The sequence below is a fragment of the Martes martes genome (genome assembly GCF_963455335.1).
Source record: "Martes martes genome assembly, chromosome: 4".
Lineage (NCBI taxonomy): Eukaryota > Metazoa > Chordata > Mammalia > Carnivora > Mustelidae > Martes > Martes martes.
This window is the reverse complement of record NC_137891.1, coordinates 61,403,064-61,421,320: the sequence shown is the minus strand read 5'-3', so window position 1 is coordinate 61,421,320 and position 18,257 is coordinate 61,403,064. Positions and strand designations below refer to the sequence as shown.

Genomic DNA, 18,257 nt, shown 5'->3' with positions numbered 1-18,257 from the left:
CTGCGACCTCAGTTCTTTGATGGGTCAAAAAAAGTTGATTTTCAGGTTGTTTAGCTTTTTCTTGTAGTAAGGACAAGAGTGATAATGTCCAAGCTCCTTACATATCAGATCTGAAGCTGAATCACTATTTTTAAAAAACAAGAAATTCAAGAAAAACTTATTACCTTGGTAATGTAATTTTAGTTTCTCAGAATCCTCATAGAAAAGTTCTTCTTAATGTCTTGCTAAGCCTTCAAATCACATTGCTTCAGACTCTCTTTTTGTAATTTAACTCTGAGAATAGCCATTAACCTTATTATCCTTTCATACTTGAAAGAGACTTTTAGGTCTCTCCCAGCTTTCTCTTCTCTAAGCTAAATAATGACAAGTGGTCTAAACATTTTAATGGCACTACTTTGTGAATCCTTTATTTTTTTATTTCTCTTTTCTTTTATATTTTAAAAAATTTAAAAAAGATTTTATTTATTTATTTGACAGAGAGAGAGAGATCACAAGTAGGCAGACCAGCAGGCAGAGATAGAGAGGGAAGCAGGCTCCCTGCTGAGCAGAGAGCCGGATGCGGGGCTCAATCCCAGGACCCTGGGATCATGACCTGAGCTGAAGGCAGAGGCTTTAACCCACTGAGCCACCCAGGCGCCCCCCCTTCTCTTTTCTTTTAAAAATGTTTTCTATTTATGTAAGAGAGCGTGCATGTGAGAGAGAGCTAGAGAGAGCATGAGCAGGGGAAGGGGCAGAAGGAGAAGCAGACTCCCCACCAAGCAGGGAGCCCTATGTGGAGCTTGATCCCAGGATCTTGGGACCATGACCTGAGCTGAAGACAGACGTTTAGCCAACTGAGCCACCCAGGCACTGCATGATTGCTCTGTTCTGAGGCTTCTGAATCTTCTGTGCTTTTGAACTCTGCTTGAGTTCCTGGGCCCCTGGCAAAAGTGGTCACTGCAGGAGTAGTTCTGGACATTCCCAGATTCTTAAACCTGTCAGGGATTTATGTGAAACTGGGGAGTAAGGAAAATTGTATACAAAGATAAATACAAGTAGAAGGTAGCAGGTACTGAGTATAAATGAATGATACAGATAAGCGTGCTATATACTTCTGAAGATGGAGTGACTGTGGAGGGCTGGTTTGGTGAGAAAGTGTTGGTAGAGGATATAAAATGTGACTTGGTTTTTGAAGCAATAGTAGGGCTTTAGTGGAAATGACCACTGATGCAATTCCAGAACAAAAGGACTAATACAGATTTAGGCATAGGCATAAGTGTGTTTGAAGAACAAATATTTTGGTTGGCACAAAACTCTCATAAGGACCTATCCCTGGAGGGACACCAGCAGGTCTTCCTGCAGGCAAAAAAAAAGTCCTTAAAGATGTTTGACCAAGAGATGTATGTTCAAGGCTGGGTTTTGGAAGATGAAGATGAGGGTGGTATACTTGGCAGATTGCCCCAAGGGAATAAGTGAAAGTGAGAGTTAGTCCAGATATATTTGGGACTATAAATAATTGTCAATTAAAAAAATAAACATAGGGCAAATCCACTGTTAAGTACAGTGGTGGTTGTAGTAAGAGTGATCAAGGAGTTTTGCATTAATATTTATTTCTTAATATCTAGGAGTGGACTGGGCAGGGGTACAATAGTGTGGGGAGGGCTAGCATGAAAATGGGAACAATCTCCCTTCATAGATTCTTACGCCTGAACCGTGTCTTCTCTTGGTTACTTATGATTTCTCCATCTACTTTTTTCCCCTTCCATCTACTTTTGATCTTTATATTATGGAAGAGATTTCTCTTATTATGTCACCTGGCTGTAATTTTTACAAGAAGAAAGGACAGAAAAACCTTTTTTGCTACTATCTTGAAAAACACAATCTCTAAAATAGGCAGTTTAAATATTACCTCGGTAAATATTTACAAGTACCCTCTGAAGCAAGGATTAACCTTTTCTGTAGATGAGAAAATTGAACACGAATTAGGCAGCTGGTAAGCATTAGAGCAAAAATACAAACTCAACTCTTTTTTTTTTTTTAATATTTTATTTATTTATTTGACAGACAAAGATCACAAGTATACAGAGAGGCAGACAGAGTGAGAGGAGGAAGCAGGCTCCCCGCCAAGCAGAGAGCCCGATGTGGGGCTCGATCCCAGGACCCTGAGATCATGACCTGAGCCGAAGGCAGAGGCTTTAACCCACAGAGCCACCCAGGCACCCCAAACTCAACTCTATTTGACTCTAAAGATCATGTCCTAGGCTGACTCTAGGCTGCACTGCTTTAGGGTTATAGGACTAGCTCTATGCATAGTTCTATCATTTCTGTTCAAACCTCTTCAGTGACAGGGCGCCTAGGTGGCTCAGTCAGTTAAGTGACTGACTCTTGATTTCAGCTCAGGTCATGATCTCAGGGTTGTGTGATTAAGCCTTGTTTGAAGTTCCCTGCTGAGTGGGGTGTCTGCTTGGGGTTCTCTCTCTCCCTCTGCTCTGCCCCTGCTCATGCGTGTGCACGCTTGTGTGTGTGTGTGTGTGAGCAGACACATGTGTGTTCTCCCTCTCTGTCTCAAAAACAAACAAAAACCTTTTCAGTGGCTTCCCATCTTTCTCATAGGATAAACCAAGTCTTTGAAATGGACTGCAAGGATCTACATGGTCTGCCACTCCCTCCCTATGACTCTTCGGTCTAATATCCTTCCATTCCTCCTTAGCTCCTGCCACTTCTGCATTGACCTCTCTGTGTTCCTTGTGCCAACTAGACTTTCTTGCTGTGTGGAGCACTCTTTCCCATAAATGTCTGTTTTTTAAGGACCTCACCTCCTTCAAGTCTGTGCTCAAATCTTTACCTTCTTATTTGGGACTATCCTGATAATCCTATTTACACTGTGACCTGTCTCCCCACCCTCTCACACCTAAACCCTATTGCCCTGCTCTATTTTTTTCCACAGCACTAATCACAGTCTTATATACTGCATAATTCACTTTTTAAATTATTTTTATTCTTTTTTCTGAGTAGCATGGAGGCACAATTTGTCTCTTTTTGCTGTTCACTGAAGTATGTCAAGTATGTAGAAAACACCATCTAGAAACATAGTAGTCATTTTAAAAAAATCACTGAATGAATTATTTTTCTTGCTTTTCTATATTCTATAGCTCATCCTATAACTACTGGGAGTGTTATAAAAATCATGTCATAGCTAGAATGTGTCTTTATGTATTCTCCTGGGAAGACATTAAAGAATATTTGTATAAGTTGTAGCAATAGGCTGGATTCCTTCCTTTCAGATGTGAAATTAAGATACGAGGTGTATGGTCTATCTGTTACACAGGTATCCTTTATTGCAAGTTCAAGAAAAATTATTAGGACCTGAAAGTTTGATAGCTGTTTTTTGATTATTTGAGCAAATTTTAATTGCCTGAGAGTTTTTTATCACTCAATATTGTGCACTGCTTCTATATCCAATGATTTAAATGAGAAGAGAAAATAGAGTTGTCTCCCCCATCAGAAACAAACACAATATAATGTCACAGCTTTCCAGAACTGGTATCTTTGAATGTGTGCATTGGAGGATGGGGGATTGGTTGGGGTTATTGCTCAAAATGGCATTTTGAGCCAGAAATGGCATTTCTGAAATATATCTTTATTCATTTGGTAAGCAATAATCCCACCTCTTCCACCACCGTTAAATCCATGTTAAGAGCCTATGTTATTTGTAACTAAGTTATTTTTATTTAAAAAAATGCTAGATTAAACAATAGTTACCAAATCCAAGATGCTACCTCCATTAAAGTAGCATTAAAGATACACTCTAGGGGCACCTGGGTGGCTCGGTGAGTTAAGCCTCTGCCTTTGGCTCCTCAGGTCATGATCTCAGGGTCCTGGGAGCCCCGCATTAGGCTCTCTGCTCAGCAGGGAGCCTGCTTCCCCCTCTCTCTCTGCCTGCCTCTCTGCCTATTTGTGATCTCTCTCTGTCAAATAAATAAATAAAATCTTAAAAAAAAAAAGATGCACTCTAGACTTCAGACTTCAAAAGAGTTATTTTGTTCATACTTAGCAATAACAAATGTTTCTGTACACAGCCTTTTAGCACTCTGTATATTTCTTAGTACCTCATAGATCTCCAAATTTAATTGAACATGCACTCTCTAATTATCCATTTCTACATGAAGCATGTCTCTACTGAGGGGCTCCTACAGACCTGCGGGCATTTCTCCGTGCTCTTTGGTGCATGTGCTTCCCCTTCGAGTGGTTAGCAGTCATGACTTTAACCATCTCGAGGAGCACAGGGACTCTGCTTTTAAGTCCTCCAATGGTCCTGATGGTTTGTCACCCTGCCCCCACCTCATCATGCTTTCTATCTGAAATGGAAAATGAATACTTTCCTATCAAGCTTAAGATGTACATCAACATTTAGTTCCTGGGGTCGGAGTCTGAAGCAAGCATCTTGTTCTCCTTTTAGGACTAGAGACAGTATGAACAACTTTGGGCTCATTTTGAGTCCACTCGCTCTCAGATTTTCCTGTGAAAAGTTGCATGAGGAGTGTGTCAAGTGTAGATTTCTGGACTCCATCTACAGAGATTGTGATTCTTTCAGGGTGGAGAGGAATTTGTGTGTTTAACAAGCACCGGAGGGATTCACACGCAGGTGTGTTTTGAGAGTGGGACAGCTTTCTTGTGGGACAAGCATCACTTGCATGGCATTTGAAAAGGTCGATGACCATTCCCGTGTGTAATACCATGGGTGTAGCTGTTGGTGCATCTTTCCCCTCCACTGCTCTCTTTCTCTGTATTGGGAGTGCCTGATGGTTAGAGCGCACACCTGACAATGACTAATATCGATACAACAATATCACCGTGATAAAATAGATTACATTCAATAGTGTCAGAGTGAGAAACTTATTTTTTTTCTAAATTTTAAGGATTTCCTCCAAAGACCACTTTTTCTTTTATTTCTTTATTCACAGATACCACAGCCTAGTTGTTTGCAACTTGCTGTAGCTCATACAGAAATGAGCCTGCTCCTAGTCCTTTTCTTGTTTCTGCCACGCCATGAGATCTGTATGTCACTCTTAATTTAAAATTTTTATTATGACCAAAGTCACTGAGCTCTTCTAGCCTACTGCTGGCATTTTAGACAGGAGGATAAAAAAAGTAATATAATCACGAACCTAGAAAAAAGTAAAATACCAGTATTCCACCAAGTAGATGAGTAATTATACTAGCAGAAATAAAGGACAGACATGGCTTCAGGGAGTCCTTTTGATCTGTTTTTCATGGTGGAAAACAACTTAATGTGTTCATACATGATCCTCAGTGACTTCTAGAAAATGCCTTTGTCACTGAAAGACAGAACAACCACAAAGTAACAGGAATCAGACAATTTTGTTCTTGTAGTAGCTGTTTCATGTCATTTACAAATTCAGTCCATTGAAACTGTCAAAGTAATTTAGTGACAAAGTGGTCAGTTTCAAACTCCAGTGCTCCTTCTTTTTTAGGAAATAACACTCTAACCTGCCCCCCCCAAAACACCTTTTTAAAAATAACCACTGCATTCATTTCCTATTATATATTTTACAAAATATACATGTCACTGCAGTAGCTTGTATTGGTAGCTGCTAAGAAGCATTTCAGTTTTCCTCAAACATGGCATCTTTTCTCCAATTAAAAATAGTCATCTATTAAACCAATTGCTCTCTCTTTTTCACTAACTTCCTTCCAAGAAAAAAAGGTGATGTTAACTTTATTTTTAGTGTTCACTGAATTTTGTGCACAGTTTATTAACCTCAGAAGTTGTGGGGAAATTTCAGGTTATTTCACATTAAATTAGAAATTCTCTACAGACAGTTGTTAATTGACTCTAGATAGGGAAAATGGAAATGCCTTAATTCACTATAAGAAAGTTACAGAGATAACATCATTATCATTATTAAATGAAATAAACCCAGCTGTCTCATTATGCTGAGAAAAAAATAATGGGCAGAGTTTTTAATCTAACTGATCTGGGCAGGGACAAGTCACTAAGGTGATTTTTTTTTTTTAAAGGCATATGGTAAATGGGCACATTGCCTCTGAACAAGATGAGGGTTCTGTTAGTGAGGGTTAGATGAAGTGGTCTGTGTTACAAGGACACAGGTGTGACTAAAAGTCAGAAAATAATTCTTTTTAATTGAGGTTTAATTGACATATGACATTATATTAGTTTCAGGCATACCAAATAATGATTTGGTATTTGTAAATATGATAAAATGATCATAACAAAAATCTAAGTAAAATCTGATCAGAAATTAAATAGCTTTTAATTTATTTACATTTAAGCTGGAAAGGATAGAGTCTAAATTAAAAAAGACTGGATTAAATAAAGTTCACCCTCCTGTTTATTTTTTCCCCTTTTTTATAGGCTCAGAAATCGAAAGTAGGTGTTTTAGTCATGATTAAAATGTAAATTGGAGTCAGAATCAGCATTGTACTTTGTGTCCCTACACAAAAGTCCCCTCCTTAGTTTCTTGTTGGACTGACAGAACTCTCTGCCTCCTTTGTGTCCCATTTTTGTGTTTGTCAAGATTGGGTTTATCATATGGTCAGTGGTACACATATCTGAGCCTGTCACAGGAAGATGAGCCCTTGGAAGCCAGAGGCAGTACCTTAAATGCAGAAATGAGAGGGCTGCCTCTTGGAGGGCTGGCAAGAGGAATGAGACATCACAGAGAGAAGGGCCCTGGACATAGACTCTGAAGATCTCAGCTGCGGATCCACCTCTCTGCTTAGGAGTGGGGTGACTGGGACCCTACTGAGTTTCACTTTTCACATCAACAAAATGGGAAAGCTATTCGCCCCATACACTTTTCACTTGGATCCAGTGACACCATTAAAGAAAACCTAACAGTGTGTGGATTAACAATTACTGAAAAAATATGCTTGATGACATAGTGTTGTTAAGGGCAAAGCAAATGGGCCTGGGCCCAAAAGGCCTGGTCCCAATACCAGCTTGACCACTATTTTACTTTTGTGTACGTATCATTTAACTCCTCTCATCTCTAGAATAAGGATATTTATAACTGGTATTCCTACTTGAATGAAATTCTCATATAAAAATAGTTAGTGTTTAACTGCCCCAGGCAGGAGGGATAAAGCCCGGAATAAGACAACTGAGTCCTGCTTTGCTGGAACTTACAGCCTTGTGGAAGATAGGATGTAGGTAAAACTACTTTATGAATTGTAAAGTGGCAAGCAAATGTGTGGTGTTGTGGTTATTGTTCATGTTACAAGAGAAGAAGGACATTCTACATAAACTAAAGTAGTAATCACATATGTTGTTCTGTGGTTCCGAACGTTCCAAATAGAAGCGAACTCTGAGCAGTTTTTGAATTGGTGTTCAGAGCTACCTGAGATCAGTTTTTAAAAAGCTGGGTTAGTTTGGGTTTCCATGTTCACATTTGAAGAACACTTCAAATGCTTAAGGAAACATGGGTATGGTGACACCAGATCAGATTCTTTAATTGAATACTGGATATCATGAGGTCCTAAGAATTCTGCTACTTTTTTTTTTTTTTTTTTCAGTTCTATGGGCTACCACATAAGGAATTCCCTGTCTTTTCAGTAAGTTTGGCTCTGATAGGCTCTGTGTCAGCGGTTATACTGCCACGTTCATGCCAGGGAGGTCGTGGCTGACCATCGTTTACAGGTCATGGGGAATGGGCTGATTGGACTTGGTGAGAGTTTGTTTGAAATGATTTTAATTTGATTCAATGTCTAGGATAAGGGTTAACATTCTGGTAAGTTTTTGTTTTTTTAAAACTTTTTTTTTTGTTGTTAAGGATTTCATTTATTTATTTGGCAGAGAGAGACACAGACAGAGAGGGAACACAAGCAGGGGGAGTGGGAGAGAGAGAAGCACGCTTCCCCCTGAACAGGGAGCTCGATCCCAGCACCCTGGGATCATGACTTGAGCTGAAGGCAGACACTTAATGACTGAGCCACCCAGGCGCCCCATATTTTGGCTTTTTAAAAAATAGTTCACATTATATTTATTTATTTTTGTTTTCAGTATGTTCCGTCCCTCTACTGAAAGCGTACAAAATAAGCTCTCTGATTCTGTTCGTTGTATCTTTCGAGTGAATTTATGTGAAAAGAACTAAAATAAAAGACAAAGCATTTTCACAGAATAGGCAATGTCATTTTATATAGTTTCCCTTTTTATTCTTTCTTCTTGATGACTGTAACTGCAGTAAAACAAAACAAAACAAAACAAAACAATGTACTCGCCTTTACATGAGTAGCTGGATGGAGTGTCATGGTCCTGGAAAGCACAGGTAAGTGAGAAGGCCGAAGCTCACGCTCTGAGGGATGAGTGAGGACAACGAGCAGGTCCACGTCCTGAGCACCTAGGCCGGGAGACACGCAGGCACAGAAGTAGGAACTGGAGGAGAACCCGGGCTGAGCGGTCTGATTGGACTGCCACATGGCTCAGGTGCCTTTGCCCATGGAAACATCCTTGCATTTGGTCCAGTGAAGCTCCTTTTGCCTGGGTGGCAGGAGATGAATTCTCCATTTAGGACTGTGTCAGGCTGTCCAAAGTGGAGGGTCTTGTGGGGCGAGGGTTTCCCTTTGGCACCAGTTCTGTCGGCTGTGAGGGGATGGTGTTTGGCATCCATGGGCTGTGCTTAACCACCTGCACGTACTTCAAACCTTTCCAGCCATTTCCAAGTTAGGGAGCACATCACACTCAAGTCCTGTCCAGTGCTTTGCAAAGCATTGCTGTGTTTTGCATGTGACTTCTTTCACACAAGGCTGATTTTCAGGTCATCAAGGGAATCAAGGCTCAGAAACTCCATAAAATGCTGGGCGTTTTCATCCTGGCTTCAGAAGTCAATTGGCCTGATCCTCTCCTGCACAGCATAAAGGTCTCGCAACAGGAGGCTTCAAAGGCAAAGTCTCCCAGAGAAAATAGGAAAAAAAATCTCGTGAAATAGTAAACAGTTCAACAGTTCCTCCTTTAACTGTAAATGACACAGGTCATTTAACCAAGTGGGGCAGAGCTAGAGAATGAGAGTGCAGTATTTTCCTGGTTAAAATTGGTTTGGGTTCTTTTTTTCAACCCAAAGCTTATTTGTGGGTCACTTTTCTGCAAATTCTCTGGTAAAGTAATGGGGCTAAGGTCTAACTAACTCCGGCTAGTGTTTTGCTGAGGAGACTGTCCTGTAAAGGCTCTTTGTTATTTTCTCTCTCAGGCCACGGGCCCCTGGCTTTCAGCTCTATCCCCAGCACCTGGAGCCGTGGGTAGCACGCATTAGGGGCTTGATACCTACCGGCTGAATAAATAAATACCTATGTCCCTCTGTCTCCATTGAAGATATGGCTAGGGAGGATAAAGGTATCAACTTTACCTAAAGTTGGTGTTTTGCATTTCTGGGGATCCACAGACTTGGTACAATAGTTTATTAAGCCTCTGACCTTCCCAGGAATGAATACCCTTATTAAAAAAAGAGATGAATACCCTCAGAGGTGCTTCTTCAGAGACAAAACTTGTAAACAAATAATACTATTACCAAACCTTATGGGAACTCAGAGAAGGGAGCATGAAGTATGTATGGAGGAGAAGTTATTTAACATGATGTTGAGTCTGATGAGTTTACTAGATGAAGATGAGGAAGGTCATCATGGGTAGAGAAAACAGTGTGTTGCAAAGGAAACACAGCATCAGTGAACTTGGCCCTGGGGGCAGGGGGAGGGGCAGGAAAGTCTGGGGAGGAAGTCAGGCCAGTGGTGTTGGCTTGGGAAGGACCATGCTATCCCATGCGAGCTTCCTTAAGGTACTAGGAAGGAGGTTATAGAACAGTTGTTGGTGGTGAGGAGATGGAATCAGATACCGAGTGGTTTCTGTGTAATCGCTAAGAGGCGTGGGACTGTGCTGCTGCTCTGAGAGGCAGACAGCTAGCGGACTTCTGTTTCCCAGTTAATGAGAACCAATAACATGGTCACACACAAGGAACTTATGAGCAGCTCCTTTGCCTCCATAGAAAGAATGTGACATAAAGGACATTATTTTAATAATGTGTGAGGTGATGTTGGGTTTTGGGCATATAAAGATGACTAAAATGGAAAGACAAATAATTATGAATGAAGACAGAGGGGCTGCCTTTGAAAGGCTTACGGTTTAATTGGGAGATGGACTTGTAAGCAGCTCCTTACCAGATACTGGGGGAGAAGTAAGTGCAGCAGTACCAGAGAATCTTATTTCTGTGTTGTCTCCTTCCTTTAATAGGATGTAGGTGGCCATTTCTAAAATATTAAACTGCGAAGCAGTCATTTTGTGGGCTCTAGACCGTGTAAGGGACATTCGTGCCCACATTAACTTATCGTTGGTTTTCTTAATAAAGAGGTAGAGTTGGGGAGACTCAGATACTAAAGGGTTCTCTGGGAACTGTGCTTAAGTAAATGATGTTCATATTGTTGATAGTAGTTTGGAGACAAGTGGATGTAGGACCCCAAAATCTTGGTTGAGGAGCCAGTCACAATGACTCTGTTCATGGAGTATCATTGGAAAGTTCAATAACATCAGGGTTCTTGTTCAAATCGGAGAGGTTTTACCCTGAGACTCTTCCCTGAGTGGAGCCTCCTTCTCTCCTCTGCACTGTGTTGTGAAGCAACCCATTCTTTCCAAATGTCTGGGACTGTATATGCCGTATACATTATAAACGTTGGGTCATGTCACTCCCATTCGTGGGGTTGGAGGAGATGTGGACGGAAGTCACATTGCTTTAGTGGCCCGACTGTGCCGCCTGCCTGGGTAAAGTTATTATAATCCTGGGTTTCCTTACTTGCTTCAAACAAATATTGATGATTTACAGTGATTCAGCTTTGAGAGGGGATATAATCTGTATTATGAGGAGCTTGAAGGACTGTTGCCGTGTGAGTCGTCAACAGTTCTATGTGGGGAATCTTTCTGTGGGTCATTCATAGACACAGAATGAAAAAATTTGAAAAAATAAAACCTCCTAAGTAAAAACAAGCAAAGCCAATGAAAAACTCAATTAAAGTAATAACAAGGACTATACTTAAAATCTGGAATGAACATAAATAGTATGAGAAAACTATTAAAAAGCTAACCGTGTGTCAGGCTAAGGAAAACCGAAATATGACGTAGACAGTAAAACCAAGAGGTTGAAGGTGAGAACGCTAAGCCAGAGAATTAGAAAAATGACAAAATAAAAACATACATAGTTAAAAAGGATAAAAACAGGCAAACTAAGGAAATTTAGAATATTTTGCCAGGACAGTAGTATGGAAATGTACACATAGGTGTCATGTGTGATTATCTTTGGGTGAGTGGGAGTATGATTTTTTAAAATTATTCATTTTTCTTGTTTGTAATGTGTGCTTTCTCTGATACGGTCTTATATAGTATATGTAATAAAAATTATAAGACAAACTGCCCATGAGATATGTGAAATTAAAATAAGCAGACAATGAAGAAGCAAAAAGGTAGTTGGATGAATCTATCTGGCAAAAACTAAAACAAAGAAAGCAGAGAAAATAAATATTCCACAAAAGAGTACAAACCAGAAATTAAAAGATTAAAAAATCTACTAACACATATAAATATTTACAAAATTTCAGAGGCTAAGGGATTTTTAAAAATTAAAAGGCCTAAGGAATGTTCTTTTTTAGGGGCTAAACCAGGGAACCCCCCCAGGTTGAGGTCCCCACACGTCCTCAGGGAGGAGGGCCAAGGACAAAGAGTGAATCTCTGAGCTCTCTAGTTCACCGCACATTAAGGGTCCTGCCTCCTGTGTCCCTCTTTAAGTGTCCAGCAAGTGTGTGGCAGAATCGAAAATCCCTCACTCCGTACCCAAGTGGTAAAGTGATCAGGAGGGAAGGCACACGGACCGTTTCTGAAACGTGCCTTGAACGTGGCCGTTAGGACATGGCTGTCTTTCTTCATTGTCTCGGCAACTGCGCGCACTCCCAGAGAAGAAAGAAGAGGATGAATTTGTTCTGGCATCTACCCTGGGTTGGGAATCATCTGTTCTGCAGGAAGCATATTACTGGGCTCTTTCTTTTGGTCTTGACCATGTCTTATAAGGTAAATATTTTAATGCCAGTTTTGAGACGGAGGAATCAGAGGTATGTAATTTGCTCGAAGTTACATCCAGCAGTGGAAGCCGAACTCTAAGATCCTTGGAACTTCTACCATGCCATGCTGAGAAAATGCTCTTAAGCAGAGCTATTCCAAGCTCCCTTCTAGAGTAAAGAGGAAGCCTGTGAGATTGGAGGCTTTTCATGGAAACCAAGCCAGGACATATGGGGTCAGAACACTGACCTGGCAGTCCTGGCGAGCATGAGGGCCAGGCTGACAGGGGCCGTGACCCAGCTCTTTGCCTGCCAGAGAGGAGCAGGGCCTCGGGTAGTGACAGAGTAACAGAGAGCCTACAAGTCCAGTTGGCAGTGGTTCTCAAAGGCTGGCCTCCAGACCAGCAGCACTGGCATCACCTGTGAGCCTGTCAGAGAAGAGCAGAGCCTCAAGTCCCACCCTGACCTACCGAACCGAGTCTCTGGGGATGGGCAAAGGAGACTGGACAAGCTCTTCAGGTGATTTTCAAGCGCAATAAGGTTTGTGAACCCTTGCTGGGGGACCAAGGAGTTGGATGGGGGATTTGGGGGCAGAATAAGGGAGCTCCGACATAGTGGGGGAGGGGATGGTAGGTAGATGAGACTCGGAGCTCGTCAACGGTATGAGAGATGAGGTTGTGGTGGGCGGAATAAGATGGGGGCGGTGATGGGGGGAGGTGTGGGGGTGGGAAATAGCCTGTGGTCAAAACATGTTTGACACTAACTCAGTCGCCAACAGCAATCCCTGTCCTGAACCTCACTTCAGGCTTAGGTGATGGTAAGGCTGTTGCCACCCTTCCCATGGGATAGTTGGAAGGTTACAAAGCAAATTAATATAAGTGTTTATGCCTGACATATAGTCAGCGCTCAAAAAACAGTACTTGAATTTGGATTTAAAAGGGGCGCTGAGTGGATGGGGAAAGAGTGTGAGGGGGCAGCAGTCCCTTTCACTCTCATGGTGACCCTGTCCCGCTCAGGCATCTCTTGCGGTCGAAGTGTTCCCCTCTGGCATCCAGACAGCCTGAAGTTACCTGGAAAGGTAAGTTCTCAACTTGAACGTATTTGAACAGTGAAGCAAATATTTTGCCTGTCTTCTGTGGAAGCAAAGGCTAAGTACCTCCCTCAAGAGACAAAAGGGATAGGTTTTCTCTAAGTTATAAATTTTGTGCAGGGCAGGGGAGCAGTGTGGCCTGAAGAAAGGCAAGAGGCCCTCAGAGGGGAAGACCTGGAGCAGAATTAGTCCTGGTCTGCAACCCAGCTGGGCAACCTCGGCGGGCGAATTGTAGGCTCTTCATTTCCAAAGGGGGGTAACTCTCCACCTCCGGGTATTTCGAGGATTGGAGAAAACAGCCCAGATGGTGTCGGGCACATGCCAACCAGTAAGAATTGCTTTCCGAATTTCAATTCTATACCTCGCCTTTGCCCTGACGAGAGCCCGGGAAGCTCCTCCGCAGCTGCAGTTGAGCAATTCGGCCTTGGAAGGGTTTGCTAACCTGGGCTCTTTTGGGGAAGCCGTGTCTGTAATGACGCCGACTGATCAGCTTCCGTGGGCAACGTAAGCTGTTCTGGGCACCGTCTCTTTCTCCTGCCTCTTCCGGAGTCAGGGCAGCCCTGCCGCTTTCTACTCTTGTGTTTGGAGACCTTCCAGCTGGGAATGGGTGTCTCTTTCTGGCCGAAATGAACGAGACTAAGACAAGAAGCCGCTGGGAAACAGCATCGTTTCATGGGCACTGATTTTATGGTAAGGCCGGGGGTTGTGGGGGACGACTGCAAATAAGGGACATTTTTAGTTTCATTAATAGTCTCCTCTAGAGGCATGGGGAGAAAGAAAGAAAAATCAAACACTCCGTCTGCTCTCTCGCCCCAGGCTCCATAATTTGCCTTTTACTTTCTGCATTTTCATATTGGAGTTTGAAAAGCAGAGGACCCAAACAATCAGCAACAGATGTCCTCATGTAATCTGCACGGTACATGACTTCAGTTAGCATGCAAATTGTCATCCTAGGGCGGTTCCAGGGGACTGCTGAAAAGACAGTGGGCCTGCTTTGCAAAGATAGAGAGGGGGCATGATTAAAATGTCTGGCTCCAATCATATGTTTAATTACGATCCCTTTTTTATCTCAACTGCAATGACTGGTAGCTATTATGACACAATATTGAAAATGTGTATGACGCATGGAGGCTGAGAGGTGGTCTGTGTCTGATCAAAATGATCAAAGCTCCTTGCCATGGAGAGCCCCCTCTCCTTCTGCCTCGTCTGATCCACTTAGACGAGCAAAATATGATTTGTAGGAGGCAGTTTATGTGATTTTCGTTACCCGAAAGCAGGGGTATCATTTTTGCACCACTGTTTCCCCTAGAAACGATGGGAGCTTGACAATTGCTTATAAACGCACAGTAACACACCCTGCTCCATGGCGGTCTACAAGGCCTCGCTCAGGCTTCAGCTCTAATTTACTCTATGTTCAAACACTGTTGGGGCGCCAGGGTGGCTCAGTGGGTTAAGCCTCTGCCTTCGGCTCAGGTCATGATCTCAGGATCCTGGGATTGAGCCCCGCATCGGGTTCTCTGCTCAGCGGGGAGCCTGCTCCCCACCACCCCCCCACCCCGCCTGCCTCTCTGCCTACTTGTGATCTCTCTTTCTCTGTCAAATAAATAAATAAAATCTTTTTTTTTTTAAACAGTGTTGAATTGTTATTGGTGTAATCAGAAAAAGACCAAAAACCAAAAGCCGATCTTAAGAGCTCGGAGAGCTATTAAGATCTATTAAGTCTATTCATCGATCCAGTTTGTCCTTTGTCCCCCAAAGTTAGTTTTGATAAAACTAAAAGTGATTTTTTTCACAAGATGATAGGAAGTTTTACTACTTGGTTGAGATAAAGACTGAGTTTCACTACGTAAACTCGTAGAATGGGTATCGGTAGAGAAAGCTGCTGTGTCCCTTCTAAGAACGATGTATATTGTTTGTTTTGCTTTTGTGGTTTTGTCCTTTAGCTGAAACTCTGGAAGGCAGAGAAAGAGCTAAGACTAACTTGGTCGGCGTGCCTCATCATGGGTATTTTGTTTTATTTTATTATTTTAGTTTATTTTTTTCTTTCGGCTCCCCGTTGAGCAGGAAGCCCGATGTGGGGCCCGATCCCAGGAGCCCGAGACCGTGACCCAAGCTGCCCAGGTGCCCCTCATCATGGGTATTTTAAACACGTAACCAGCATTAGGGGGGGAGCTAAGTTTGCTAACACCTGGATGAAAAAAATCTCATTCAGGCTCAATTTTATCAGACAAAATTCTTGCACACATTTCACAGCTGGATAGAAGTGTATTTTTCACATCTCAAAGATTTTTGGTGAGGACTTCATACAAAATTTGGGTTGTGGTTTCACATATACTTCTCTCTTTTGGAGGTGTCCTGCCTACCTTGGTTTTTTTACCTTAATTATTATATAAAGAAAACAAAAATATTCTTAACTAGCAATAAGAAATTGAATCAAGTATTTATTTATTGTGCGGCTGTCCGCCACTCAGCACTACACTGGGGGTTGCGTGGGGGCTCCAGCTGAAGTGTTAAGGCTTGAATCCCGTCCTCAAGGACTTGATAGCTTAGTGCAAGTTCTACAGTGAGTCCTGTCTAAGAAGCTAAGATAAAGGGATGGATGGAAAGACAGAGAGATTGGGTGTTGGAGACAGAGGGAGGAAAAAAATGTGAGCAGAGAAAATGAAATGGCTAGAGTCCTCTAATCCTTTATTAGCTATGTCCTGCTAAAACAGGTTCCCAAGGAAAGGGAGGGAAGGAACATTCCATGGAAGAGCACACAGTTTTTTGCCATAAGGGCTTGGCCGCACACGGTTTTGTTGAAATCCCAGCCATGATTGGCTGAGATGCACCCCGGGTGAATCACAAACCCTGCTTTTGGATCTGTGACCTAAGGTGTACCCTAAAAACAGCCTGAATGACCTATCAAGCTCTTCCCTTAGTGCAGTTCTTTGGATCCTATACCAACAACTAACTTTTATTGAGTTCTTGTGGTATGTAATGCATTGTAGGAATGCCGTAATGGGTGTTTTCTCAGTTAGTCCTCACAAAACTCTTCTTTGAGGTAAATACCATTTCTCCCCCCAGTGGTTTAGGAGAGGCAAGTGAGACACAGAGAAACTAAGTGACTTACCCATGGTGAGGGCTCAAGTAGTCAACATTCAGAACCTGTCTGTTTAACTAGCAATAAGAAATATTGAATTATCAAAGTGTAGACCTGGTGAGAAGATAAACACAGAGAGATGGAAAAACTTCACAAGAGAAAAAGATGATGTTTACCCAATACAGTCTTACCATATTCCTGCCCCTGAAACTCCATGCATTACTCCAATGAACAAGGGTGCCTGACTGGCTTAGTTGGGAAAGCATTAGACTCTTGATCTTGGGGTCATGAGTCCAAGCCCCACATTGGGTGTGGTGCTTACTTAAAAAAAAATGGCAATGAACCAGTTTTATTCCAGTCTCTGCTTGCACCCAATCTCGATCTCCTCTTTGGGAGATGGATAGAGGTGGGGGGTGTGTGTGTGTGAGAGAGATGCCCTTTGCTGCAACGTGTGAACTGTTAAGGATAAAAGGTTGAAGTTTGACAATCTGGAGCTGAGCTTAAGCTGGTCTTTGAAGAATGAGGAGAAACTGAATAGGCAGTCAGGAAAGGGAGGACAATTTGTGGAGGCAGGCATCTAGAAGGACGGATGGAGCAGTGTGAATGAAACGGAGGGGCTCTCAGATAACCCCACAGTGGGACAGATATCGGGATTGCCAAGGCGACAGAAGGGAGTCTTCAGAATTTCTACAGGTTGTTCCCAAGCTTGTCCTGGTGTCCCAAGAAGCCTCCAGGATTGCTGCTGGGCAGAAGTAGGTCATAAGGAAACCTTAAAAAAAGACAACCAGCAAAAATAGTTGGCAGGAGCTAGCGGGAATGTCTGGATCACCACAGCTGCATCAACGTGTTAAAAAATACCAGCCACTTGTATTTCCTAAGAAATGTCTTTGTGTTTCATCCCTTGCTCCTCCTGGTGCAGTGGTGGGAATGGCCACTAAATGTCACTGCTGTAGGAGAGTAAGAGCCCTTTGTGCATTCGGAAGGACTAGATCCAGACCCCCAGAGCCAACTACATGTATGCAGTGACTCTGATGCGCTCTCCAAACTCAGCTACCTCATGATTAAGAGAAAGACTGAATTTCCTGGTGTTTTACACTTTATTAGTGTGCTGCCCGTGTATGTGGTCGGTATGAGGAGATTACCCTGCCATGAGTCAGACTGAATTTTGCATTGTTTTGTAGGGCTGAAGATCTGCTCTTCTCCTCCCCAGCGTACCCCCATGCGCCCATTCTCTCTCCTTCCCATGGACCTTGGCTGTGAATTTAGGCTCTGGGCGTTTCTGTGACTCTGGACTTTTCACAAGTCCATTAGCAGCACAACCCATGTGACTCTTCCAGGCATAACGAGAAACACACCTTTTCACATCAAGGTTCATCTAGAAACTTTTCCAAAAGGAAGCCTGAATATTTTCTTGGGTGAAGTAACTCACAAAGCATTTAATTTAGTGCACATTTTTAAAATGCTAACATACTGAAATGTCAAACTGGGTAATAAAAGTAATTTATTCTCTCCCTGTTCTGGAGGACAGAAGTCTGAAATCAAAATGTTACCAGGGTCATGCTCCCTCCAAAGGCTCCAGGAAGAATTCTTCCTTGCCTCTTCCAGTTGGCTCCAGGCATTCCTGGCTTGGGGCCACATGACTCTGATCTCTGCCTTGTCTTCACATGGGCTTCTGTGTGTGTGTGTGTGTGTGTGTGTGTGTGTGTGTTTCTATCTCTCATAAGGACACTTGTCATTGGATTTAAGGCCCACTTGGATAACCCAGGATGATCTCATCTCAAGGTCCTTAATATAATTATAGCTGCAAAGACCCTTTTTCCAAATAAGGTCATATTCACAGTTTCCAGGGGTACAACATGAACATATCTTTTGGGGGGTCACCATTCAATCCATTATAAACATTTTCCCTAAATAGGCTACCTTGAAGAAAGACTAAGTTAGCAACTCTAAGATATAGCAAATGTTTAAATACACTAGTAACTTTTAAGATGTAAAGTGGTTTAAGAATATTCCTGGTCAGAGACTAGGAAAGATGTT

At 42.4% G+C, this 18,257-nt stretch overlaps 1 pseudogene across 1 annotated transcript in view; it reads right to left on the bottom strand.

Moving 5' to 3' along the window:
* LOC308341599 (large ribosomal subunit protein uL30-like) overlaps positions 1 to 11,920 on the bottom strand; it is a 104,336-nt pseudogene extending 92,416 nt beyond the window's left edge. The window contains exons 1-3 of the transcript in view: positions 11,828 to 11,920; positions 10,168 to 10,345; positions 8,242 to 8,360 (exon numbers count right to left, since the gene is read on the bottom strand). The product of the transcript in view is annotated as a large ribosomal subunit protein uL30-like (transcript). The remainder of the gene's footprint in view (positions 1 to 8,241; positions 8,361 to 10,167; positions 10,346 to 11,827) is intronic.
* Between the last annotated feature and the right edge of the window lie 6,337 nt (positions 11,921 to 18,257).